This window comes from Rhinolophus sinicus, linkage group LG03, assembly GCF_036562045.2.
Source record: "Rhinolophus sinicus isolate RSC01 linkage group LG03, ASM3656204v1, whole genome shotgun sequence".
NCBI classification, from domain to species: Eukaryota; Metazoa; Chordata; class Mammalia; order Chiroptera; family Rhinolophidae; genus Rhinolophus; species Rhinolophus sinicus.
The window spans coordinates 157,619,357-157,642,583 of record NC_133753.1 but is presented as its reverse complement, the minus strand read 5'-3'; positions in this window follow the sequence as shown (position 1 = coordinate 157,642,583).

Below are 23,227 nucleotides of genomic sequence, written 5' to 3'. Positions count from 1 at the left end.
TCTAATTTTATTCATGAGTTCAACAAATGGTAATTGAGAGCTTTCTGGTTCCAGAACTTTACTAAGTTCCTTACAAGACCTTTACAAGATCACTTTACAAGAGATATAAAAGTAAGGAAGATGTTATATTTGTCCTAAGGGAGCTAACATCTAGTTGGGGGACACAGGCAAACAAAACGTTTTTTTTAAAATACAGGAGTTAGTATGGGGTGTTATGGGAGTATTGAGGGGCACCTAACTCAGTGTAGGGTGGGAGTGATGCGGGGAAGGCAGAAAACATGGCACTTGCACTGAGATCTAAGACTGAGTATAGTTGATAACCAGCCTTAGGTGATGCAGAGAAACCAGAATGTTCCAAGTGATGAATGCACCATATGCAAAGACCAGGAAATAGAGAGCACACAAAAAAGCTCATTGTAATTACAGCAAGGTTTGGGGGAAGGCGAGGTGGGAGTATGTGAAGCTATAGAAAGAAGTAGGAACCAAATCATGAAAATCTTATAAGCCAGGTTGAGAAATTTGGGCTTAATTCTAAGAGCAGTGGACTTCCAGTATATTATTTGTAGCAGGAGAGTGACGTGATTAGGTTTGTATTTTAGAATGATCACTCTAACTACAGTGCACAGATTGGATCTTTAAGGACAGAACACAGGCAACAGTGTGATTCAGAAACCTTGTGCAGAAATCGAGGTGAGAAATATTAGTGGCCGACATTGTGAGAGGCAGGGGTAATGGAGAGCAGTGATCTGAGGTATGTTCAGCAAGTAGAATCAACAAGCCTTGGCATTTGAATATGAACCATTATGGAGAGGGATGGGTCAAAGGCGACAGTTTGCTGGAAACTTAGTTGATGGCGAGGCCATTCACCTGCATAGGAAATTAAAGATGAGAGAAGAGGATGGAAAGAAGATGGTGTTTTGAATACACAGCATGTGAGGTGTTTCTGGTGTATCCAAATTGATATATCTAGCTGGCAGTTGGTCATCTGGGGCTCAGGACAGGGATCTGGGCAAAAGATGGAGAACCGGGAGTCACTGGCATAGTGATGGTAACGGGAGATATGGGGGTAGGTAAGATCTATTCTTCATGCGGCATGTTGAAAAAAATCAATTAATATTTTAAGAAGCAATTGATTTCTTCAATGAAAATAGCTAAAACAGAATAGAAATGTGCTATCAAAAAGACAAAAGACACACTGAAGCAATGTATCATTATTGCTTTCAGATTTTGGAGGCTTTTAAGTTCAAGGCTAAGTGCCCAACATGGTTCAAAAGTTTGAATGACCAAGTAGTGAACAAGTTAGAAAATTTTCTTTTCAGAGGTCTCTACACTACTAGTTGAGGGAGCCCATGCATCTTCCCATGTTTCTTCTACCTAATGAGCTCTTTGTAAAGTACTTTGAGATTGTACAAATGTTGATTGTCCTGGCTATTTCTCTCAAGGTCATAACCTTTGTCCTGCTCCTTCCAGGAATTCAGTACCCCTGTGAACCAGGGTAGCAGTTCTCAGGCAAACTGTCAAGAACCGGAATTAACTTTGCTTTGCTGGAAGTGCCATTTTCCAAGCTGTTTGTTTAAATTTTTATAAATAAAAGCGATTCATAAAATCTGGAGACTGTTTGGGTAAGAAATACTACAGGGAAAAGAAATAGAAGGAAGAAACGGTTCTGGAGCTGCTTTGTTCTTGTCTCAGGCATCATGAGCATGAGAAGGAAACAGGGTCATTTACAGAACACTTACGAAGCACTTTCTCCATCATTAACTAATTCAATCAAATAGTGACCAAATCTAGTACCGTATGCAAGTTCTCAGAACCTGATATTTGTAATGTCGCTTTTGTATCAGAATGTGCATTTATGTCAGAGGCCTTAATTCATTCTCTGAATGTCCTAAAACATACAAGTTCAAATGAAGAGAAAAATTGGCAGCCACACAAAGAATAATGAGCTGAGGACTATGTAAAAGATTTCTATGGAATTACATCCAGAAGGAAGAATGCATTCCTATGCAAAGAATAAAAACAGATCCATAATACTAGACTCAAATGGATAGAGTATATAGCCCAAAGTTAAGACAAGAGTGTGTTGACTCATTTCATAAATTGAGAACTCAGAGACCTAAGCATCTGTAAGAGAAGCAAAAGACATATTAAATATATCATACCAAATCTTTTAATTTTGTTTTGTGTTTATTATGCAAAAAATACAGCCATCCTCCTTGTAGATACATTGGAAAAATATGAGAGAAAAAAATAAAAATTAATCGTAGCCCCACAGCTCACCAACCTTAATATTTTGCTGTGTTTTCTTCCATTCTTTTTTTCAAATGTATGTATGCTTGTGTGTGTGTGTGTGTGTGTGTGTGTGTGTGTGTTTAAGACACAGATTCTTTCATATTATAATATATCTGAAATTGTGGTGAGTCTTAAATTGTTGGCTACATTTAATTTCATATATTTTCCCTGAAAAGGAAAAAAAAAATCTTTGGCATCTTAAAATTGAGGAACTACAATGTATGATTTTATAAAAATTGAAGTTCATACCACTTTATTCAGAGGTAGAAGCATGTGCTCATGTTTGGACAAAATACTATAAAGTGCAAAGAAGTTATTTAGAAGTATTCTTTTCAGAGGTAGGAACTATAAGAGAAAGAGTGGTGGCAAGCAAAAAGTGACTTTCCAGAAAATTTAATAAAGTCCTAATCAAATAAAATCAGATGCCAGGTATTCTTATAATACTGGATTCTTTTTTAAAAAAACATTTTTATTAAAACATAGCTAACATACAATATTATATTAGTTTCAGGTGTCCACCATAGTTGTTCAACATTTATATACCTAAAGAAGTGATCAACGTAAGTCCAGCAACAATCTGACACCGTACCACACTGTCACAATATTATTGACTATATTCCCTATGCTGTACATTACATCCCCATGACTTATTTGTTTTATATCTGAAAATGAGAACCTCTTATTCACCTTCATCTTTTCCTCCCTTTTTAAATTTGTCAGTTACAATTGACATTCAATGCTATTTTATATCAACTTCAGGTGTACAGCATAGTGGTTAGACATTTATATAACTTAAGAAGTGATCCCCCTGACTAGTCTCGTACCCACATGGCACCATACATAGTTCTTACAATATTATTGACTATATTCCCTGTGCTTTACTTTACATCCCCATGACTGTTTTGTAGCTGCCAATTCATATCTCTTAATCCCTTCATCTTTTTCATCCTGCCCCCCACCCCCTCCCATCCATCACCCCGATTGCTCTAGTACCCATCTGACACCATACATAGTTATTACAGAATTACTGACTATATTCCTTATGCTATACCCTACGTCCCCATGACTATTGTGTAACAACCAATTTGTACACTACTGAATTCTTTAACAGTAGAGCCAGCCTTATTAATGTGTGTCCTGATTATAAATATTCCCTCAACCCAAAGGAAACAGTCTAATGCCTTCCTTCCAGGAATTCAGTGGAGACAATATTCATGAACAAAACTATATGAACACAATTTAATAAATTAAACTGATAAGATCCCTCTTTTCTGTGGTTCCTGTCAGGCGAGTCTCCGTTACCAAATATGTCAATCTTATTTTTCAGCACATAAGAAAGAATAGTTCCTTTCTTCTGCACACACTTCTAATTGACATAAGTGCTTATTTATTCTAGGACTTGTGCTGAAGTCTGGGCATATAACTGAGCATATGCATATGGTCCCTATCTTCATGGAGTTAAGAGACTTGTGTCGGAAGCAAGGGAAGTAAAGTAGGTACAGCACAGTGAAATAACAGACAATTAAAGGAAGCACAGGGTGCTCTGGAAGCACAGGGGAGAGTTTCTTAACGCAGATTTGGGGGACTGAGAGGCTTTCTGAGGGATGTGATATCTAAATGAATTCAAGAATAGGAGTTAACCGGACAAACATGGTCTTGCCGACTGTTGCAGGAGTAAGAGAAGGCACGGTGAGCTCCAGGAATGGAAAGAATGAGCACCGAAGGAGAAGCTGGCAAAAGATGATGGTGAAGAGGCAGGGACCACATCCTGAAAAGCCTTGTAAGTCTATAAAGGAGTCTGGACTTCTTGCTGAGGACAATAGTGAGCCATCCAGGGGTTCTGAGCAGGAGTGAAATGATTAGATCGCTGGCTACAATGTGGTGAAAAAAAATGGAGAGAGACAGGACTAAAGATAGAACATTGAGGAGACTGTGGAGGTGACCAGGAGAGAGAATCTGATATCCCAGGTTAGACTAGTAGCGATGGAGAAAATTGGACACATTTGAAAGGTGACCATTTAAATTGCTTCTAACCATTTCTGCCTCAGGAATTTTCCTACCAAGGTACCACAAAGACCAATAGCAAGGAGAAGAAGATAAGTCTGATTTAAGGGTTTGCCTCAAATAACAAGTTGGATCAAATAGGTATTTTAAGCTGCCATGATCCTTGTCAAAAGGAACATGTTAAAACAATATCCAAATTATATAGAAAGGAAGAGAGCCAGATCAATGGAAAATTTATATAGAGTCTTTCAAACTTTTGATATTAAAACAGGAATAAAAGATTACCATTTTTATTAATTAATAATTTAGTTAAGGTTGAGTAAGTATACATATATATAATATAAAATTTCAAATAGTGCCAAAGGCATAAAATGAAAATTCTCCCTCCTACCCCCACCCCTGCCCTGTAGATCTCCTTCCTAGAGTCAATTACTACCAGTTTCTTGTATCTTCTTCCAAAGATATGCTATGAATATAGAAACATGTTGAAGCATAGCATCTTGATACTTTATATATTACTTTGATATTTTCTTTAGAACTGTCAAGCCTATAAGTATTGTCATAGACTTGTTGGGAAATTATTTAATACCATGTGATATTTTAAAAACATATTGATATGTTTTTGTAAATAATACAATAATTCTTTTCCAAATTAACAGATCTCATTTTACATTTAAGGATACATTTAAGAATTTTTAGGAGTCTGTGTTTCATATATAGCATAAGGGCTAGAATAAGATTAACTCATCAGTTGTTCTGCCACTATCTCAAATTTCCTATCTTTTCATTCTTCTGTACACTTCTTGTTCCAATCTAGTAAAACAGAGAATCCCTTCCTATACCTATTATCTCTTCTCTCAACCCCAGCTGTATTATGTTGAACAACTTTTCACTGTCTCCCTGAAAATCATCTCCATTCTATTCAAAATACTTTTAAAACCAACCTCTTCCAAAAAATTGATCCAAAAACACTCCAACCTTTGGAGATCATTTAAAATGACTCAACAATGTTGTGGATTTCTTACCTCTGTTGTATTTTGCCCCGTTTCCCCCTCAAGTCTGAAGCCAACCCTGCCTCTGAATCTTTCAGTTTCAAAAGAGTACATTCCATTCAGTGTATAAACATGACTGATATAGATACCTGTTTGTGGTTAAGTTCTTCCTCCCATTAGACTCAAAGTGCCCCTTTAAAGCTTCTATCCATTTGCATTTCCTACTTATAAAATGAGATTAAGATGATTCCCTTTTCTGCATAATGGTTGTTCACATGCAGAACACAGCCATGCCTACCACACACCGTTGCCTTTTTTGGTCAAGGTTACACTCCAGTTTCTTCAGCTTTTCCTTGTATAACGTTCTTTTGCAGTCTTTTGGCTAAGATCAAATGTGTAGTACATGTGATATGGTTCCCAAGGATTTCATCATTTTGGCCACCCTTAGCTTATCAGTATCTGGTTTAACAAGACTTCCATAAACAAATTCAATGTTCCATCATAGAGTAAACTGAGAAGTACCCAATTCCCTTTCCCAATTAGTAAGGCCCAGACGTTGACCCAGGTCAGGATTTTTAGTTGGTTGTCTTGGGTCTGGGAGGTATAAGCAAAGACAGTTGGGAGCCACCTCTCATGTAAGTGTGGACCAAAAATAAGGGACAACCCAAAATGTCAAGCGAGGGGAACAGTCAGAGGACATGAATTGGACCAGATTACCAGATTGGTAATCTAGGATGGTTAAATTGAAGTGTCTTAATCTGTTTTCGGTTATTTGTCTGTATGAGGTGAAGCCTACTTATTTCCAGTGATAATAAAACACAGGAACACAGAGACAAGGAGTTTAACATTTTTACAACATCCTATCGAAGACATTGGTCAGGGAGAGAAAAGTGAAAGGTGCTGAGCTGGTTTGAATAGGACCTTACCTGCTTGGAGTAGGATATTAATACAGCCTCAGAAGGCACTAGCTTTTTCAGTCGTACGTCATACTGTGGGCTCAGGTGAGATTGTGATCAACCCAAGCCATCAGGTCTCTTATATGAACTGTGGCCATTAACAGTAGACAGTTTGGCACTTGTGCAATTTATTTTTTGCTCGTCAATTCAGGAATTTGCATTCATCCTTATTAGCATTTCTTTTCTGAGCATTTCTTTTCTGGTTTAGAGGTTAAGTGCTTTAAAGTTTCTACAGCCTGGACTTGGAACCCAGCTCATCCGTTTTCTGGCTGTCTAACCTCGGGCAAACTGCTTTATCTTGTTAATGTTATTATTTTCTTAAATAGCATTCTTTTTTTTTTTTTTTCACTAACCATATTGACTTTGTTCCTAACTTAGTCATGTGACACACATTGTGCCATCCATCTGTTCATTTATTCATTCATTCAACAAATATGCGGCCTCCTTGTGCCAGGCACTGTGCTAGATATACAGGAAATGCCTTTTCTGGGGGACTTCCTTAAATTCGCCAATAAAATTGATTCAAGGGTTAACCCCTAGAAACATCTCTGAACTCTATCTTTTTCTTTAAGTGGATAAGTTGATAGAAATCTATTAATGAACATGTGACGAGTATGATCATTGAATCTGACATAAATATAACTGAGTAAACTTTCTTAGTCCACAAGCACATCTGTACAACTTTTTTGTTAAATGCTTCACACTGGGCAGACAACAGAGTTCAGGCCATAGTGTGACTAATGGAAGAACTAGAAGATATATAGTCAATATATGTATTCTCCTAAAGAATGTACCTTTTTTAGCGTGTATTTTGTTCAGAGTCACTATTTTTAATAATTCCAAATGGAAAACAGCCAAACAGTAATTAATTGTGATGTATTACCTCGTTAGAATCATGCAGAGTGATTAAAAAGAGCAAATTACAGTAACATGCAACAACCTGGACGAATCTCACAAAATAATGTCCAGTGAGAGAAACCAGACACAAAATAACACCCATTATATTTTTCCACTTAAGTAAAGTATAAAAACAGGCAAAATGTATCCAGGCTGTTTAGAAGTCAATCTAGTGGTTATACTTGAAGGAGGTAGTGACCGGAGGGGAGCATAAGAAGATTTAGCCTGTATTTTGCAGTACTTCTCTTTGGAGTACTAACTACGTGTACGTGCCATCCCACTTAAGACTTTCTGACAGAAATAAGATTTTTGTTCATAAAATTATATGCACAACACATAAAGAAAGCTAAAATATACTTTGCCTAAATTCGTCAGAAACACCATCAAATTTATGTTTAAGTTAGAAGATATTATTTCTTCTTTCTTAAAGTCCTTAGTCATCACCTCTATATCTTCTCAGGCCCAATATGCTTTTTGAGATTTGATTGCGTGACCCAAGCGTCTGGCAGCCTTTCGCTAGACCAGCTGTCAAGGAATGAAAAACAAGCAAGCTCTCAATTGCACAACGTGTATCAAGTCATGCAGTTCTATAAAAGGAATACTTGATTGGATCTTCAGTAGCTGGGTTCTGGCTGCCGGAAGGTGATTATAACTACGTCCGGTTTTTATTTCAACCTCAATCACTCACTGTCTACCAATGGATAAACTTGGTTTTAATGAGATGCTCATAGCTCTATATTTAATTTTCATAAATTACTTGTTGATTATCTACAAGGCAGATTGTCTGCATTAAATTTTCTTTGTCTTAGACCAGCTTACTCTTGGACTCTGTTAGGCCACGTTCCCTGCCATCCAGCTGGTGTGTGCCAGCAGAAACAACAAACTAATTCTGATATTGGTGCAAATCAGTGGTTTTGGGACTGGGCTTGCTTTTCTAGGGGACATGTTTGGTTGTTAGAACTGGCGTATAATGATAGGAGCCAGGGATGCTGGTAACATCCTACAATGCATGGGGTCCCACCACAAAGAATTATCAGGTCCAAAAGGTCAGTAGTCTGGAGGTTGAGAAGTCCTGGCCTAAATCAAGATAAAATAGGGAAGAGTAATTCACAATTAACAAATACACTTCAAATTGAAGTATGTGTGATTTGGGGGATATCTTCTGTTTCAGATGCTCTATCCCACAGCTTCCCTCCATGAACAAGGTAATGGATATTAAATATGCATTTGTTATTCCTTGTGAACTCTTGTCAGTGGTAGACATACCTTCTTTTCAAATGGGAATGTCTAATGCCTGTTATTTGTCCAATGGCTGAGGCATATTTTGGGCAGTAGAAATTCATGTGAAGAACTTTTCATGGAGTCCTAACTAAGAGTGTGAAAAATATTCTCAATGGAGTCTAATCTTTTGGACTCCAAGAAGGATAAGCCTCTGGATTTTGGCATTTCTGCATATTCATCTAATTTTTATATATTCTTTTTATACCTCAAAGGCCTATTTCATTATCTTCCTTTAACCCTAATCAACTGAGTTACTTGCATGCTCAGACTTCAGTTCTGCATGACTGGACAAATTCTTGGCCTGAACCCTGCGTTCTCGTACTCATACTAAAAGTATTGTTAATATTGATCATTTTTAATTGCTTTATACAGTTTCTTTCAGGACAGAGCTTGGAATGCTCTTAAATTTACATTTGTCTTGACAGCTCTGGAAACAGCATTCCTTCTTTTAAATGAATAAATTATATTTTATTTGGGAAAATTAAGTCAATAGAATGAAAAGTTGTAAGCAGGCTCCCTGGAGAGACACTTTCATTTTGTGGCTGCCCGTCTGCTCTTCAAATACTAGGTAGCTTAGTGACTACATCCCAAATCTGAGTCTTCGGTGTCTAAGGGTCAGTTGAAAGAATCAAAAGAAATGTGCTTTTATTAGTAGTCCATCTAGAGTGTGGCCACATGTCTGGTTCAGAATTGAAATGCATGATGGCATCTAAGGGAATGGATTGGCTCCAGAATCCTTGCACGAGCTCTAAGCCACGCCAGAAGATCCTAGTGGGTCCAAATTCTAACAACCCAGAACTCACTCCTAAGAACTTTGTTGTATGAGGAAGAAGTAAGGAGTGTACTCACATGCTGCCATGGGAGTTACTATCAAAGAGTACTTTAAGCTTCCAAAACGAAAGAAGAATGTGTGAGCTGATTATGTTTCTTAAAGTCGGGCCTAAACCAAACCCTGTTCCTCGCCCCAGACGCTGGAGACTCTGAAGTTGCTGGGTTTAGAAAGATAACTGTGTGATTTTTTTCTCCATCTCTAGAAAGATATTGACCTCATCTTGGAAAAATGTGTTCAAAATGTATCTTTAATTGCTTCTTCTTATTGACTCTGTCTCTAGCCGAAATAGAGTAAATGTATCATGATTATCACTATTTGACATGACTGTAAAAATAATAAGAATAATAATCATGGGAATTGTTTTCATGAAAGCTCAATTAACCAATTTTTAAACATAGCTGAAACACAAAAGTTTAAAACTTGTGTATGTTGGATGCCTGACCATTGTGCTGTACACCTGAAACTAGTATAAAATAATGTTGGATGTCAACTGTAATTGAAAAAAAAAAATAAAACTTTTGTAAGTTTTAAAGTGAACATGGCAGCCTTTTAAAGTATACTCATAGCTGGAAAGTTACAAAATAATTTTTTATAACCACAAAGATGCCGTGTAACAAGTCCCTGCAGCAGTATAGAGCTGGTGCAGTCAAACTGCTGTAACATGGTGGTTAGAGCAGTGATTTGTGTCAAACAGACCTTGGGTCAAACCCTGGTTTTGCTACTTACTACCTGAGTGACCTTTGACAAGTGACTTACTCAGTTTCTTCATCTACAAAATGGAGATAACAATGGCACTTATAACATGGACTTTTGGCACTATTAAATGACTTAATATGTGTGAAATGCTTATTCAGTCCCTCAGTAAATATTAGTTTATATTTATCATTCTTATACACCAAGCAAGTAATGATGTTTTGGATACCTGTCTAAAGAACAGAACTGAAGTATTGCAAGATCATGGTATTTAGTAAGTTGCATTTAATACTAGGGCTAATCGGTAGTAAAAATTTTTTAACTTCTTTGTTTTCACTTTTTATTGTGGCAAAATATACATAACATAAAACTTACCTTTTTAAGAGTACAATTCACTGCATTAAGTACACATTCACAGTGTGGTGCAACCATCACCATTATCCATGTCTAGAACTTGTTCATCATCCTAAACAAAAATTCTGTACCTATAGCAATAATTCTCCATTCATGTAGTCATTTTTAAATGATTATTTTATTTTTTTATATAATGGAAAACACATTTCCTTTTAATAGTATGCAAGTATATCACCACTGTGGAAAATTAGAAAATATAGATAAAAATGAAAGTTAAATGAAATCATCTGAAATTTCACTCTTCACAAATATGTAACATTAATATTTTGTATATTGTGTCATTAGTTTTCCTCTTGCGAATATATGTATGTAATAGAATTATGAATTCTATTTTTTAACCACTTTAAAACATCTTTTAACAAGGTAAGCACATTTCAGTAGAGGTGGTAAATAATTATGAAGAAAAGAGACAGAGAACTACTTTTCCACTTTTAAAAGGCTTTCATGGGGAAGCAGTGAGGAGAAAAAGGCCAAAATGACTAGTTTTAATGAAAACCACTTCATCTGAAGACTAATTATTCCTTAATGTACAGCTGTCATGATCCTAAGAATTACTGTAGCAACTAAGCCGAAAGCCTAATAGTCATCCCTCATAGTGCCTCAAAATAACATAAAATAAATGAAAAATCTTTTTTAAATATAACACTCAAACCAAAACTAATAAAAATGACTATCTCAGATGAAACAGCATGCTAGGAAAAGGAATGAATTGACTTCTCTGTATACGTCTTGTTAGGTAGTTTGGCCATGTAAGTATATAAATGTTTCACATATGCAAAAAATAAAATAAAATAAATTTTAAGCAATCTATAAAATTTAAAAACAGACTTAAACAAATGAACCTAACTTGAACTTAAATGAATGAATGAATGAATGAATGGAAACTAATGACCTTAATGTCAAGTCAGTAACACAAAAAGACATAACTGAAAAGATAAAAGCAAAATAATTATTTTAAGGGGACGCCCTAACAGAGCACATTCTAAGAACAAATAGAGGTACAAAGAAATCACAAGCTATATTCTGTATCTGATTTGTAGAGGCTATATTGCTATTATTATTTTGAAACTATTTTAAATATACTGTCAGTTGATGCAAATAATAATCATGTTGACATTAGGGACAAAGAGTTTCAGTGTAAGAAAAATAAGTACAAAGTAAAAAAATTTGTAAAAAATCCTACAGGATTATTTTGCTACACTGTTAAATTTGAATTAGAAATATCACTTCTATCACCATTTATTTTCCTTTGCAAATATGCATATTTCCTAGTACTTTCTACTGAAAAGGCCTAGAAGCAATGATATCCCAATAGCAATGATGAAATACTTGATTTAGGCAGCAATCATCATTGAATGAAACCATTAGTTGAAAGATGAATGAGAATTTTACCATGAGGGATAATAAGGCTGTCAGCACATGACTGCTCAATCTGAGCATCTCTAAAAGTGGAGCATCTCTAAAAGGCACAGGTATCATGTGCCTTCTGATGTGATGTGCTATGAAGCACACAACACTTATCAAGTATCACCATGGCGGGGCAGGGTGTGTATGTGTGTGTGTGTGTGTGTGTGTGTGTGTGTGTGTGTGTGTGACTCTGAATCTAATCAATTCTCTTGATCCAACTTTCATTTACAGGAACTACACCCCAGCTACACATCGCCCCAAAATGTACTGACTTATATGCAATAATTATTCTCGAAATTTTTCATGTGATGGTGGCTGTAGCTGTAACAGATTGGCAGGGGTTTTACAGGGTAGAGTGGGGAAGGAAGACTAGAACAGCTTGAGACTGGCCAGACAGCTCTCTTTTAATATATGTAGTCATAGGGTCTCTCCCTATGATCTCTCCATAAGTGCTAATTTGATCTTTCTCACGCATGACAGCTTCAAGGCAGACAGAATGCTTACTTGGTAGCTGCTGTCTTCAAAAGCTAGTATTCCCGTGGACAAAGTGGAAACACATTGCCTTTTGTGCCCCCACCTGGGAAGTCACATAGTGCCGTTTCCACTGTACTCTATTGGTTGAAGCAGAAGCCAAAATCAGCCCATTTTCAAGGAGAGAGTTCATAAATTGTATCATCCCACACATCTGGTGAATAGTTCCCAACTCGAAAGACCACAGAAGAATTGACAGTCTATTTATCATGGTTACTCATAAGTGGGGACTTTCCTGATTCTTTGGACCATGGAACAACTGATTCCTCCTGAAATTCCCATGTACCTTATGGATTTATCTAAAACTTCATAGTTTGTTATCTTTTAATTTAAGGAGATATCACATGTGAGATGGCCAGACCTAGTGCTGGATCCACAATAGATACTCTACAAATGTTAGTGATATATTTGTTTGAATTCCTCAGAATTTTTTACTGTTTGAACACACTATTAATAAATCGTATTTGGTGTGACCTCATGATTTTCTGAAAAGCTTGGCACAGTTACAGTTTGAAAGAGGAATGGAATCTTTGTAGAAACTACAATTCATTCTAAAATGTTGCAGTTCAGCCATGTTTAGAGATAACAGAGTAAATTGTTACATAGGTCAGAGTCCCTATTTTGTTTTCCATTTTGTTTTTAATTCCTACCTGTGTTCTTTTCCCCCAGATTGCCTTTTTAAAGTGTCCTGAGCAACAGAAAAATAGGAGTATCTCCCTTATGTGAAGTGTGAATACATCATGCCAAAGCTTTTTATAGAATACTAGTGATGTTTAGAAATAATCTGTTTTAAAATTAAGATTAAGCAAAACATATACCAGATTTTTAAGACTATAGGAAACCTCCAATTTTCTTTTTAATTCTTAAAAGTCAAAGATTACCTTAAATTATGATATTACATTACAAATTATGTAATTTCTCAAACTGATAGAAATGTTAATCAAATAATTACTATAGCTATTCAAAAAAAGAAAATCTAATATTTTCTTTTCCCTTAAACGTTCCCTTAAAATTACAAGTCACATAAACAATAGGCTAATTATAAGTATTCATTTGCTAAAATACTTTATTAATTTTCATTGATGTTATTGTGTTACTGAATAACAATAAAATTACATTGTACTGTTCAAACTCTTTGCTAATATTGATTGCCTAACCTTCCAACAATTATATAAAATTCAGTACCTTCACTTTTCATCTTTAGCAGCCTTTATTTACCTGCAGATATTTGTGGAATTGATATTTAGCTCCACATACTTTGGCCTAACAACTTTAAGAACTCCATGTTCCCATCAGCCAGTTGTGATATATCATAGGGCATAAAATTTCAAAGGTTCAAAGGCTAGTGACTGACTTCAATTGTGATTTTTATATCACAGGTACAGGCCAAAAAAAAAAAAAAAAAATCTCAAAAATTGCAAACAGATGAGCCTAGAATGAGTCTTTACATTCTCAGCCAAATGGCTTATTTACCTTCTAAATCATGTCCTGTAAGAAAAATGCTTTTTTGTAGATGACAATTTATTGAAATCAAGAGTAGGCCTAAAAAAAAAGAGTACTACATATATTTTCTTTATTACATTCTTTGTGTGATGTGTTCTGGCAAAATAGATGGCATTACAGAAATCATTTAACTGAGGAAGAAATTCTACTCCGCACAAAATTCTCATTGATGTCAGTGGGAGTTCTGTGAATGGAACAAATGTTGAACTTGACCCTGTAATGTTTAAACTGCAATCCTCCCTGCTCTTGGCAGAGCCTGGCTTCCCACTGAAAGCCATTGTAGTCTGTGCAGGGATTACACAGCAGGTTAATAGTCTAGTTTTTCGCTTCTTTTGGAGCAACAGATGAAACACATAATACCTTCTTTTAGGGCTATTACATACTTTTCAACACAAAAGACGTTAAATGAGGTGGTGTGAAAAAGTACAGGTAGAGTCTATGGATGGAAATTTATGTCAGTAGTGATTCTTAAACTACCTTCTGTACTAGTTGCTCAGAAGCATCAATGAGTCATATACACATTAAAGGAAAAGAACACCAAAATATTAGATACCACGTAGCATATCAGTATGGAAGCCATGCTCACTCTATTTTTGTTATACTCCATTTGACATGTGTAAAGAATGATTAGCAGAAGATGCCAACGCAAGTGGTTTTTGGTAAAATGAGTTGACATGATTATAAATGAAGTTAAGAGAAAACAGTTTTATCACTTCAAGATAAATTACTGCAGTACTAAATTGGAATGGTTCATTTTTTAAATATTCAATCCCAAGAATAAAGAAGGTGTGACTCTAGTTATGGATCTAGCACTATCACTGATTGTTGCTACACAAAAAATGAGCATTACGTTGGGACAAAGGGCCTTGAATCACCTCGTCTCTACAATTATGCTCAGGCCGAGTTCCCTCACCTCTAAAATGCAGCTGGGTTAGAAACCAGATGACCTCTAAGGTCCCTTCCTGATTGTTCAACTACTACTGAAAATTCTCAGATTCTAGAGTTTTCAAAGCTTATTTGAAAGCTTATAGACACACTGCATTTAATATGTAATCAAAAGTGTGCATATTATAGAGCCACCATGTCAATGGACTTGAGTACCATCATTACCAGGGTCCTATTTTTAGCTGTCTGTACTTGGTGGAAGATTTTCCTCTTATTTGTATTTTTTAAGTCCTTTATTTTCTACAAGGCATACCTATTGCCTTTATAATAGAGAGAAAAAAAAAGAGAGAAGAAAAGAAAGCCACCAGCTTTTGTTTTAAAGAAGCAGAGGAAGAGGAAGACAAAAAAACAGGAAGTGTTTCAATATGAAATCAAAACTGCTTTTGTTTTTATTCGACAGAAGGTTGTGAATTATGAAAAAAATCCCCAATGATTAAAAGTGAAAATGTTGGCATGTATATATATGTGTGTATATATATGGCCAAAAAAATTGTATACACGTTTTAAGAAAGGAAAAACTATTATAATTATACTGATGGTAACCACTTTGAGCACCTCTTGTAATTGCAGAAGTCAAACATGACTTGTATTCATCTTTTGTTATAGGTATATATTGAGCATTACAATTTTAATACAGCTTTTTCTTGTTTAAAAATGTGTATACGTTTTTTGGGCACCGTGTGTGTGTGTGTGTGTGTGTGTGTGTGTGTGTGTATGAAATGGAGAGTCTATTGGTACAGGTGTTAAAAGTAGTTACAGGACAACACAGAATTTAATGGTTGGCACTTACTCTCTGGTCTTAAGTTACTGGGTTTGTTTTCCAGTTCTACAACTTCCTGGCAAGGTGACCTTGTGCAGGCAGGTTATCTATTAACTGGCACCATAGTTTATTATTCTGATAAGGATGTATTGAAGAAGAGGAGTCAAGGGCTTGGGAGAAGTTACAAAGGCCAGCCTGTGCTGCTTTGATCAACTGTAGAAGTCTGATACTTGTTTCCACAAGTAGATGAGGACACTTGGGAGCTATGAGCCCCGGAGTGTCCCAAGGAAGTCAGAGTAGTCCGGTCCACTAATTTTCTACTTACAAAGCTCCTGGTACAGCAGAACCCTGTTTCCAGGGATATCAGACTCACTCAGAAACTGAATGGCTTCTAGCAGTTTTCTTTCTTTTTAACTAATTCACAACTGTTATTTTATTATAGATTTTTTTTTGGCAGTTTACCCATACTCAATGCTATTCCTCTTTTTTAAACTTTTTTTCTTATATTTAGTATATTGAAATCAATCTCATTTTTTTGGCTTTTAGAAGTTTAACCTTAAATCTTTTTTACTCTCTACTTGCTCTTTTTAGTGATTTTTAACTGATTTCCTGTCTCCCTTTATATTTGTGTTGTCTACAAACTTATTTTGATCTCTTAAAACGATTTTACTTCATTTCCTAGTTTTAAGTCCTGTGTTAGTCTTTTTAAAATAAATTATTTAAGCCTACTCTTTTTTTTCTCCTACCTGATCACATATTGTTTCTCTATTCCGTGTCTTTATAATAGTTGGCAGGAAGCAAGTCCAAGGAAATGTGAAGAGTGGAGAGAGTTCCCCTTACAAATAGAGTCAGAAGGAGAGAGGCGTTTTTCCCTTCCCTCCCTCACTCCTATGGCTACTCCTGCACTTGCCTCCTTGGATCCTTCACAGGATTTTCCAGCCCCATCAGAACCTTAGTCCAGGAACCTGGGGGAATTGGGGAAATTCCTTTCAGGTCCTTAAACTCATTACACATACAGCATTTTAATTTGCTAGAACAGTTTGCTACCATCTCACCCTTCTCAGCCTTTATTTGAGCAACCTAAAATCTTAAAATCCATAGTGTCCAAACTATATATAATCATTGAAATTTGGGCAAACAATGGCAAATACATATCCAAAAGCCTGGTTGTCTGGCCTAGGGGAACATGCCCAAAGAGGGGCTCACTAATGTGTGCTCAGGTCTGACCTTTGTGAGGTGGTGATGTTGAGCCTCCCTACAGATATGCACGGACAGCGGCACCAGAGAGACTATGTCTCATTTCTGGGACCATGTTCGAGCCAGTTTAATTCCAATTTATTAGTTATCAGATTGGTTCACTTCTCTGTCACGGTCATAGCCCTTTGGATATAGCCCACTAGAGTTCCTTTTGCTCATTGAGAGAGCTGAAAAGGAACTACCACCCCAACTACAATAACAACAAAAGCTAGCTAGAGTTTCAGTTATCCCGGTTTTTAAATGGGGTTGATCCCTACCTAATTTTTGAGGCTCTAACATGTTTCAAATGTTTATTGCCTCTTTGTATTTCTTTATTGTGAACTGCTTGGTTTATGTCTTTTGTGCATACTTCTGTTGGATTGTTAATTTGCTTCTCGTTATATAAGGGCCCTGTATATACTATGGATATTAGCTATTGTTTCTCATATATTTTCTCTCAAACTGTCATTTGTCTTTCTTTATAGTGTTTTTTTGCTAACAGAAGTTTTAAAAATTTAAGTAGTTCTATCTGTCAGACTTTCCTTTAGTGGTTTTTGGTTTTCCATGTTTGGATTACTATGTGGTGGCAAGGTGGTATAACTGAACATATACTGAAATGGAGGAACACTGGGTTCTCATTATGCGTCTGCTGCTATCCAGTAGTGTGACTTTGGGCAAGTCTCAAAACTTGAGTTCCCTCACCTCTAAAATGCAGCTGGGTTAGCAACCAGATGACCTCTAAGGTCTCTTCCTGATTGTTCAACTACTACTGAAAATTCTCAGATTCTAGAATTTTCAAAGCTTATTTTCTTTAATTAGGCCAAGCATTCTTCCTGAAATGAACACTTCTAATTTGCCTAGCAATGTTTTCATAGTGTAAAATCTAGCCAGTGGCTCAATTATCAAAACTAATGAATTTTTGGCATCTGAATTAATGACAAACTTTTATATAAAATGTGATGAGTTTATACCTACCTCCTCTCACAGGTTATAGATTTTATAGAGAATAGACACACTGCATTTAATATGTAATCTAAAGTGTGCATACTATAGAGCCCCCATGTCAATGGACATTGAATATGGCTTATGATATTTTATTGATTATAATGAAAAGTATTACTAATGTAAGAGAACAAAGGTATCTTTTATTTATTTGGTGTTTATAGTATGCTTTCATGTACATCATCTCATCTGGTGTCCACGATAACCCTGTGAGGTAGATAAGACTGAGCTTATCATTCTATTTTATAGATCATGAACTACTGCACAGAGATTAAATGATTTGTTCAAGGTCACCACCTAGTACATGGTAATGCTAGTGATAGAACTTTTCTGAAATATGACAATATTGATGAGAAAGAATTTATTGGCTACGTTTCATTACTTCAGAATACAAAATAGAAATATCAATTATTTATGAGATAGGGTGGCCAGAAAACAGGTAAATGAAACAAAACATCAAGAATAAAAAAGAAAAATTATGTTGAAAATTGTAAAATAAAATATTTGAAAACTATTTCTTCTCTACATATTTATTTCTACATAAAGAAGTACAAACCCTTTGGAAGGAAAAGGACATTCCTACTAATATTTGGTATGCTGTATAACAGGAGATATGAAAAATATGCTACATAAAGTTTTGTATAAGAAAACAAAAAACCTTCAGAGAGAGTTTCCAGAGGTAGAAGGAAGAGAAATTCAGTGTCTATTTTAGATGAAAACTGGAAGAATAAGAAAATTAAGATTAATTAAAAATGAAGAAAACTAAAATGCTATATGATTTGATCTGATGGCTGACATTAATTTAACGGCATAAAAACAAAGGGATTAGACTAGAGAAAACAGAAGACAGCAGAAACATTAAAAAATATTATTATTTAAATAGACATTTTAAAAGGATATTTGCAGTCAATTCCCAGAAAATAAATTTCTTTCCAAGGGAGGAAAGTACGAGCATGAAAGTATATCCAGAATTATTTTAGAAAATCCAGTTGAGAAATATCATTTTCCAAATACTGGTTAAACCGGATTTAGATAAGATTTGTCCTGTATACTGATTACAATATGGTCGTAACCATTACCCTTACTTTGAAAAAGGAATGATATGCTGCTTAACTGAAAAAAATGTTTTATGTAACATAGTTGGCATTTTAGAGCAGGGCATTTAGCCTCTTACTATGCCTCAAATTATGCTTACTACTTCGCTATTTTCATTGTATATTTGACGCTAGATTTTTTAAAACAAAATACTATAGAAAAAAAAGTAAAGTTAATGTCAACTTAAGTGAGTAGGAAAAAGCAGTTTTGTTACCCAATGAAAGATAATATTCTTAAGTGAAAGCTCGCCCTGAAGGGCATTAAGCGGCAATATTTAACCTTTTCATTTGTGGATTTAATACTGTTATGATTTAGAAAAGAGTATATATATTAAAATATTATTGAAATAGATTATGATTCACACCAGGGAAGATTTGGGAGGGGAGGTGGATCAGAGGAAGGTAATAAAGTTGGAAATTATTAGAGTGACTATTTGCTGCAGTTGACCCAGCATGTCCTAGTTTTACATTTGTTGTCCCTTTGAAATTATTATCAATGTCTATTAACTCTCTAAAGTATTCTAGTTTGGATGATACACTATATGAGGGAAGCATAGTATATATTGTCAGTGCACTTTAAAGTGCACTGCTAATAACAGCTAACACTTTTGAGTCTGCAAAGCACTGTGCTAAGCACTTTATGAGCATTGTCCCATGTAGTAGTTCTCCGAACAAGCTATGAGGCTGTTAGTATTATAGTCCCAGTATTACAGTCCCCCAAAAGGTAAGGAAACTCAACTTTGTTTATAGATGTTAAAGAACTTGCCCAAGGTCACCAAGCCAAGTTTCTAAGTCAAGCAGTCTTGTTTCAGAGGTAACACAAATAATCACCATACATTATTTATTTTTTCCACACTTAAAAAAATATCGTAAGCCATCTGAAAGAAATTTAATTTTGATAGGCTACAAAATGTATATGATAGAAAAAAAGGTTATCAAGCATATACAAGGGGGGAAAACATCAAAACTTTTTATAAAAAAGTTTTTCACAAAGAGGCAGACTTCTCTGATTTATAAAATATTATTGAAAATGTCTGAAGGCTGAAACATGCTATAGGAGGGATGATGACATCCCCAAAGTATTATAAAATCCTTATTTTTTGTTCTTGCATGTACTGCCTCTTTTGAGCCCAAGCTCCGTTTCCTGCATACTTGCCACCCTAACCTCCTGCCCTTTCTACCAAGGGGATAAGATGGAAGTGAAAATAGGGAGGTCAGTCCCTATGATCTAATTTATCTAATGCTTCTAGACTTTTCTTTTTGAACCTAACTCTAATCTGGACCAAAGATTAATTTTTCCCTAAATTCTGCGATAAAAACTTTGGTTTCAGGTAACCAATTCTTTACTAGGTGTTGAGGAAGAGAGAAAAGAAGAATGATCATCCTAGTCTCTTCCTTGTCTTCTGCTTACTGTCTCCATAATGTTTCTGCACAGCTGCTTGACTGGCGTGGGGAAATGACAGGGGGACCTTTTTTAAAGCAGTGGATAGGCGCTCTGCTAAGACACTTTTTCTGATGGATGCTGTGTACATTCTCTGGAATGCGTTTGGCAAGGTCTTGAAGCTTCCATTCAGATACGTGGCTTTATCTCCAGTAGACAGTAATTCCTCTCCTGACCCAGCCATTGGGAAGGGAAATCTCAAAGAATTCCCTGTCTTTCACAGACAATTATTTAGAGAATCACAGTGGGGAAGATAAAGCTATACTATCAACATATATTTATTAGCTTACTCTCTAAATTGGTCCTGGAGTTCAGTTAATTATTACAGAATCGTGGTTTAGGCAGCCTTGTTTAACGTGGGGTTTTAGTTCTTTTAATCATAATTGAAACTGTTAAGTCCATCTTGAGTTCAACTGTGGGAGGATTTTCTAAGAAAACTAATCTATAAAGCACAGACCAGGAATGCCTTGGAATAAAAGAACATGTAGAAGATTTGGCTATATCTGCATGTGCTGTTCATGAGTTGGAACTAAATAGACGGCAATGAATAACAAAAATGAATTATTAGTCCTGATTATTGACTACCCTGACCATATACCGTGTTCCCCTGAAAATAAGACCTAACCGGAAAATAAGCCCTAGCGTGATTTTTCAGGATGACATCCCCTGATCATAAGCCCTAATGCGTCTTTTGGAGCAAAAATTAATATAAGCTCGGTCTTATTTTCGGGGAAACATGGTAGCTGTTATGTCACTTTTCTGTGTGAGCACAGATGAGGATTCCTGAAGATACTTTACAAAGGGATTTTTAAAGAAAAAATAGGTTATATTAATAAGTGCATCCTGTCTTCTATCCTTTTAAGACCAGTGTTTTGGGGATCTTACAGTATGAGTAAGTAGGACTTACATAACAATCAAATGGGACACTTTATTATCTATACTTCTGTTCTCTCCACATTGCCCCGTTACATTTCCCTCTCCTACATACTCAGCCTCAGCATATGCTGTCTGTATATTCCTTCCCATCAAAGCTGCTTTAGGGAAACAATCTGATGAGTTAGATATAAATAACTAAAAGGCTTAGAATATTACCTTTCTCAGGATTAAGGCTTTGTGATAGAGAAATATGCTAAAAGGAATTAAACTCTAGTGGGAAAATATCGGGTGAATTGGAGAAGAGGTTTTGGGTTATAGGGACTTTTCTAAGCTAAATGGTAATCAGCCAGATCTGTGCCCCAGATCAGTTAAAATTTCCAAACAGGCTAGGGTCAGGACAGGTCCTAGCCTAAGAACTGGTCTGGTCCTATTCATTTAGGTTTGGGGTGGGGGCTGTTGGTTTACTAGAATATGATGCCACATTTGAAAGGATCTTGAATCAATCTGAGACGAAATGCAATATCTGAATCCCAAAATCCAGCTGGAGCTGGTATGGGAGATACTGCACCCCGGGATGCTTTAGGGAAGTGATCCTTTCAGTTTAGAGCTATACCACTGAGTCTGGTCAGACCCAAACCAGTTGCTGAAGGTGGAATGGGAAATATTTTTTGTGATTAAAAATGCAATAGGCTAACTTTAGAATTTATACAATGGCTAAGAGTCATGTTCACATAAAATGGATAACTAGCTTCGTATTACTAGTATACCCTGGTTGCCGTTTCGTTTCCTAGCTTCTAGTATAATGCGGTCTTACCTCCAGTTTAGCACTGAATTAAGCCTGAACACTTTGGTACTGTGAACCTTCCTCTGCTCTACGTGAAGGAACTACCTGTGTTAATTTCAGCAGTTCTGGAAGTAGTTAAAATGCTCCCACCCCTAATAGAATGTCTTGAATATCTTTGGAGTTATTTCAAGTCTCAGTAACGTACAACTCACTTCGGTAAACAATTCTCTGATGGACTTTATGAATTCCTTCTTTTGGATGCAAGCCAAAAATCATCTGTAGGGCATACAGCTCTTTATTCAAACTTGATAATAAATAATTATCTCTGGAACACAGACGAAGAACTGAAATAGTGACTGCAGGGACGCAGAAACTAATTACCATCACTGTACACAGTTAAATACAGCAGACTGGGGGCGGGGAATGGTTTGTTCCGTATCTGTTACGTTCCTCCTCCGGGTAAAACAAGGCCGTCTTGTCTGTTAACATATTTGAAACAGTAACTGCAAAAACTGTGCAATGTTATGGTTGAGGCATTTCTGCCATATGTGCTGATAGAAAGCTTAAGTTTCTTTCTGCAATAAACGCCAACCCTGCCAGGCTGAATTATTAGGGCCAGCGCAATTCAACGATTGCACCACCGAAACCACTGGCGGTGGAAGCCTGCGTCGCATTCGGAGTGTATCCAACGTTTCTTCTAACAAAGGCACTATCTCGAGGCAATTTCGCGGGCCGTTTTCCCCCTCCCCTCGCCAGCTTTGTCTCCCCGGCGGGTGAGGCTGAGACTTGGAGGAGCCCCAGCTGCGTCGCTGTGCGAACCAGCTCGGAGCAAGGGCCGGCGTGGGAAGCTCCCCGGAGCCGCCGCTGTGGTTTCCTGCAAACTGAGCGTGCCATTAGAGGAAGTTGGAGTGCTGCAGTTGAGATACCCGCAGTCTTAAAATCGAGCGACACTTGAACCCTGAGCACCGATAAGTGTCGTACGAAGAAACTCTAGCGGCCGATCCAGCGGAGGTCAGCGGGCTCTCCGTGTTCCGGGCCGGGCGCGCAGCAGCCGGGGTCCGCGTCCTAAGCGCCCCCACCTTAGGCTGCCGGGGAGCAGCAGACAGGCCTCCCCCTGCCGGGACAAGAGCGGGCCTCACGCGGCGCCTCGCACGCGAAGCCTCGGCCGCCCCGGCCCCTCCCCCCGACCCCAGACCCCGGCCTGTCGCCCCCTGCCGCCGCCGACGTCGGCCTGCGCCGCCCCCGCGAGCGGTGACTGGCTCGCGCCGGCCTCCAGCCCAGCTGCCG